This window comes from Leucoraja erinacea, chromosome 20, assembly GCF_028641065.1.
Source record: "Leucoraja erinacea ecotype New England chromosome 20, Leri_hhj_1, whole genome shotgun sequence".
Taxonomy (NCBI): Eukaryota; Metazoa; Chordata; class Chondrichthyes; order Rajiformes; family Rajidae; genus Leucoraja; species Leucoraja erinaceus.
This window is the reverse complement of record NC_073396.1, coordinates 11,671,262-11,677,127: the sequence shown is the minus strand read 5'-3', so window position 1 is coordinate 11,677,127 and position 5,866 is coordinate 11,671,262.

Sequence of the window (5,866 nt, the reverse complement as noted above, 5' to 3'; positions counted from 1 at the left end):
GTTTCAATATAAATCTCATTAATTTTGTGTCAAGCAAAATATATGAAAAGTTTGTTAAAATGTTCTATTCCTTCTTTTGCTGTCCATGAGAATACTTTAGTGTGATGTGACGCTCAGCCAGCTTAATGATATCCTCACTGTTGGGTCCAACCGATCCTTTTGAAGAGTCATCTTCAGTCAACTGAAGTCAGGCAAGAGGAAGTTTGCACCTCAGAAACATGTAGCTCTATTGAGGGCATCGACAGCTACTGTCTCTAAAATCCTTATTAGCCGGAATTAACTTTGGTGAAGACCCAATAGTGCACGGGATAGCCCATAGAAAGACAAAGAAGCAGGCACAGGAAAAAAAAAGTAAAAGAGTCAGAAAATAGTGTAGACATCGACGCTGAGAAAGCAAAAAGCTGAGGGAAAGGACAGAATAAGACGCGGAAAAAGATGCACCAAAAGGCAGAAATGTAATTGGAAAAAGGACAGGGACACAGAAAGAATAAATCCACAAAAATGCAGAAACACAGTAATGCAAACAAATCTCAGAAAAAGATGGAATAAAAGGAACAGAAATATTGCATTAAAAGGTAGAAATATATCAAAGCAAAGTAAAAGCATAAATACATTGCACAAAAGTCTTAGAGAAACATTAAAAAAAAATTAGCGGAAATATACACGAGGAGGATGAAGAGACAAAGAAGAAACAGGGAAAGATTGTCCAAAATGGCTAAAAACACCCAGCAATTACTGAAAAAGACACATTCGGAACTAGATGCAGAAAACAAACAAAATGTACAAGAAAAAGCTGCAAAAATGCAAGAGTGAGGACAGGAAGACAAAATATAGGCAACAAAAAAAAAAGAATGACAGAAAAAGACAAAAGTTAAAACAATGTACTTACACAATATATTCAAATAAAGACAGGAAAAATATCACGAGTGCATCTTTTTGGGAATGTTCAGCTTATTGTGCTGCTTAGTGTCTTCCACTCACTTTTTGCCATTTTTCTGCATCTTTCTCTTTATCTGCTTTTTTAAAAATTCCTATATCATGTTCTGTATTTCGTCAAGTCGTTTAAATTCCATTTGGAATATTTTGGAGGACCAGGAAACCAAGAACCAAGTCTTTCTCTGGTCCTTGCTACGTCTTTAAATATCTCAGAAAAAACCCCCCAAAATGTCAAAAAAAAAGGCCAAAACAAAAATCACACAAACTCAAGAGAAGTAGCCAGAGTACATGTAACATCAGTCACAGGAAAATGTTATTGAAAGAGACAGTTAGAGGACCGAGAGATACTCAACAAAAGGCTTCACCTTTTTTGTGCTGTTGTATAATTAGCTTGTCTTTCTGTGCCATCATTTCTTGTCATCTTGTCCCATCGTCTCTTTGTGCCCCTTAGTATCTATTTGTATAACTTTGTTCCCATATATACTGTTGTGGTATTTTTCTCACTGCTTTTTGTGTCTTTTTCCAACTCATTCATACCCTTGTCCATGTTTGCATTATTGTCGTCTTTCATGGTTCATTCTCCGTATCTTTGTTTTTATGTATCATTTGATGTCTGTTTCTTTACCTCTTTTTGTACCTGCATTCTTGTGTTCCTTCTCTCCTAGGTACTCTACAGACATGTGGATATTCATGCATCCTGCCTGCAACAGCGCTCTGGCTTGTAGGTTTCCAAAACGTCACAGCACGCAAAGAAATTGCCCCTGAATTTTCAACCAACGTAGTCTGAAACAATGCACCCTGGTCTCCTTAATGATGGGGAACATTCTCCCAGCATCTATTCTCAAAACTATTACACTCTGTCCTTTCATCTAATTCATTAATACACTGTAAATGGTAGATCCCTGGCAATGATCTTTGTGATTATTGCTGATCAATAAAAAGTGACCAATTTATCCAGGCTGGTTTCTGTTAGCTAGCCGATCATCTGTCCATGCCAATTTGATAACATCCTTTAACATTGCTTTTATCCGCCATTTATTACTGCTTCAAAGAACTCCAGGAAATTTATAAAATGTGATTTTCCTGTCATAAAACATGCCAACTCTTCTTGATTGTTTGATTTCCTAGATTCCCGCAAATGATTTGCAAGACTTACTGGCTTTTGATCTTATACGCCTCTCTCTCTCTCTCTCTCTCCTTTTGGTTTTCCAACCCTGTATCCTTTCCATACTCTGCACTTTTGATAATTATAACACTTTAAGGTTCCAGCGTTCAGACATCAAGTCTGGCTGACGATAATCTTTAGTCATTTCAGCTTTAAGTTCTCCCCTCTCTGTGGTTCTTACATTATTGTCGGAATATTTAAATATATTTCATCATTAAGACCAATCCAATTATTTATCATCTTTGCCACTATTTTCCATTTTAATTCTCCAGTCTCACCTTCCAAAGGAATCACTATTTACTTCAGAGAAGTTTGACTTTGCAATATAATTAACCAGGCACAAGGGCTTGTATTTGCAAATCTTTGCATACACCAAAACCAGGAATGAGATAGTTGGTGTAAAACGCAATGTTCTGGAATGACTCAGCAGGTCAGATAGCATCTGTGGAGGGAATGAACAGGCGACGTTTTGCGCTGGGATCCTTCTTCACGCTGGTTTCAGATTGAGGGAGAAGCTGCAGCAACTTTCTGGCAGAGGTTCAAACCCGCAACCTTCTGCCTTAGAGACAACACTGCGATCAACCATGGCAGATAAATTACTACTTAAAAAAAAGAGGCATGAGAAAGATTTGATGTTTTAGACCTACAACCCCTACATGCTTTAATTACAGAACTACTGAGCATTACGTGAAAATTTCAAGTCATTCCGTTCCATCTAAAGCACAAATATTCTGAAAAGTATTATACGTTCATTAAATTATGAGGAATATGATTCAAATCATTGACCAAATAGAAAATTTATATAAGACTAGAAACAAAGTCATAAAATATTATAGTTTACAATAATTATTCATATTCAAATGCTGAACATCACATACACAACATGGCCCCTGAACATCAATCAACTCCAGATGCAAATTGTATATTAGAATTTAAATAACAGATTGAACTACAGCTAGCTTTAACCAGGAAGCAATCTGACATGAGTAAAATGGGGGGAAAAAATCAACATAAAAGAACAATGTATTGCATTTCTAGCTTCAGAACCACTTTTATTTTGCCCTTTGTCCCATACATCAGTGCCTTCTGTCTCTTAACACAACCAGGACAACATGGACAAAATGTGCAAGCATTAAAACATTAGTTTTTGAGAGGGGAGAGATTTCCTTCCCTTTAAATTGCTCAAAAAATTTGGGTTCTGAGATTGACAGTGTGGGGAGTCAAAGAGTACAGAGCATTACTTATCGGTGTTTGAGACCCCCCCCCTCTTTACAATGAGAGACAAGAAGCAGTTTAAGATGAACAGAGTCACTATCTTCCACTAAACAGTGGAGGAAGAGTCGAATGTGCTAAACAGGAATATGCCGTTCTTTCTAGGTTCGGGACTAGAAAGAAAAGCGATGACAGAAATCAGAAGTGGTGAGATAACCCATGTAGCGAGGTTGAACTTTTGAACGATGGATGAGACAGAGGAGGAGTGATGAATTATATCAATCTGCGTCTGCTCACTGACGGAGCAGCAGCTGTAGAGCGTCATGATTGAAGTTTGCTCAGTTCTCACGGGACTGTAGTCGTGTCCAAGATTTATACAAATGCGGTGAAACAAATAAAATTACGTCAAAAAAATAAACATCACACATATACACACAGGAAAAAAAAACCACACATGCTTACTGAGCAGTCTTGGAAAGATCTCTCAGGTTAAGACAGCAAGTCATGGATACTGTCACCAGCCGTGCAGCTGTAAGCAAACTGGTACTCTGTACAGTAAATCCATAAAGTGCACCTCAATACGATGCAGATAATATAATCCATTTCTCAACTTGACCTCCCCCAAAAAAATTTACAAGTGGGGAGGAGTCATTGCAGTGGCACAGGTCGATCACAAACTGAATGCATTGCCTTGCACAAAGTGCTAAAAACAGCCACTGCCTGAAGATTTATGGCCCTTTAATGTTGCTACTACCTCTTCTGGAAAGCGATCTAATATTGGACTCTTGGTGCCCCTCTTCCCAGCTACTTGATCATCCAGTGCCATCACGGTGCTGATTGATCATGGCAGTTCCTAATGACTATAAACATTTACCAGTTTAACCCCCCATCCCACCCTACCCCAATGCAACAAGTAGCCTTCTTTATGAGGGCAGCCCTTGACCAATGTTATCAGCTGGACTTTCACAAGGACGGCACATCCTCACGTAACTACCAAACCGCATTTCTAAGTCCTATCCTCAAATGTTTGAAGCCAACACATGTGCAGTGTTAATTTTCACTGGGAGGGGCTGGAGAAGGAGAACCGTGGCTACTGCACTCTCATGGTAAATAACTATGGTCACCTATTAAAAGCCCAGAGTACATCGATCTTTTAAAATAAATAAATGCATTAATCGCAAGGAATCACAAGTACCTGGAGGCCACTTCTGGTAACGCAAGGTGTGAAGGGTTGGTTACTCCTCCAAAAGCTTTTGGGGGTTTAACAGTAATCAGCTCCAAGAACAAAGTACAAAAGTAAAACCTGGTTAACACCTGATCTGCTTGCGTGTTCAAGGTCTAACAAAATTTGGTTCTTCAACCTGGACAGAAGTGGGTAGGAGGAGCTCATGGGGCAGGGGTATGAGAAAGCCAGACAGAAAGCATGGACGCTGTAGGAGAAAACATAAATCGCCCCTTCATCAGGACAAGCGCAGTATTAGATCCTGGGTTCTACCTGGTCAGTGCTCAATGATTTTGACTTCTGTGCTGGGGTGAAAAGGAGAATGTGACAGATGGTGATAAAGGGTGGTTGTCAGGCAGTGGTGGTAGCCCATAGATGGGTCATTATTCCTCATTTGATGGAATCACTGTGAGGTTGGCCCTAGGCTATTTCCGATTACACCAGTCAGCCAGCTCCTTTACGAACCACGAGAATCAGATGCTGCAGCACGAGCCCTGTTGAAGGCAAGCCGGCAACAGACACCAGCCTGGACTCAAATCCCGCAGGACAGCATCCCTGCTCGGTCCTGCGTTACAGACCCAGATTGATCAATCCATGTCGGTCAAAGGTTGTAACTTTGAGGAGCAAAATATAAACAAAACACACTAACACGTCAAAGAGCATCTGGAGAATTGTGCCGCATGTATTCCAAAGATCACATTTTAAAGTCACTTTTGCATCTGGGTTTCTGTGACTGTCTACGGTGCGTGCGGTGCGTTAGTATGTCACAGATATCTTAAATACAGATTACCACGTAGTTTGGGGAAGTCTTCAAACCTCTAGATTTGCATTGCCCCATGACACATAAAACAACCTGCCATTGCAGTTCAGCAATGTTAGATCTCCCTGTTCTCCAAGAACACCGAGCATGATGAAGAGTAGTTACAAGGACAGCAAGTACTCTCTCCTCCCTTCCTCTAAATGGGCATTCTCAGCACCAGAACCTGTCAAGGCCCCAACACTTATCCCGCGGAGATCACACGATGGGGATGAAACGCAGGCGTGTATCCCGTGGAAACGCAGAGTGAGGGAGCCACAACTGCTCTGACCAATTGTGCACCCCTCTGCCACCTTAATGCAAAGAAGCAATTGAGCCAGGGACCTGTGGCATGATATGGCTCAGTCGCTCACTGGCAAAATATCGGGAGGATTGCGGGGTATGACTTCCATTGCTTTGTACATATTTCTCCTCACCAACGTTAATTTGTATGAACACACGAGGAGAGTCCTCAAAGTATCTTGCTGCAGTACCAGGTGCAATTTTATCTCTCCCCTGCAAACACACAGGCGCA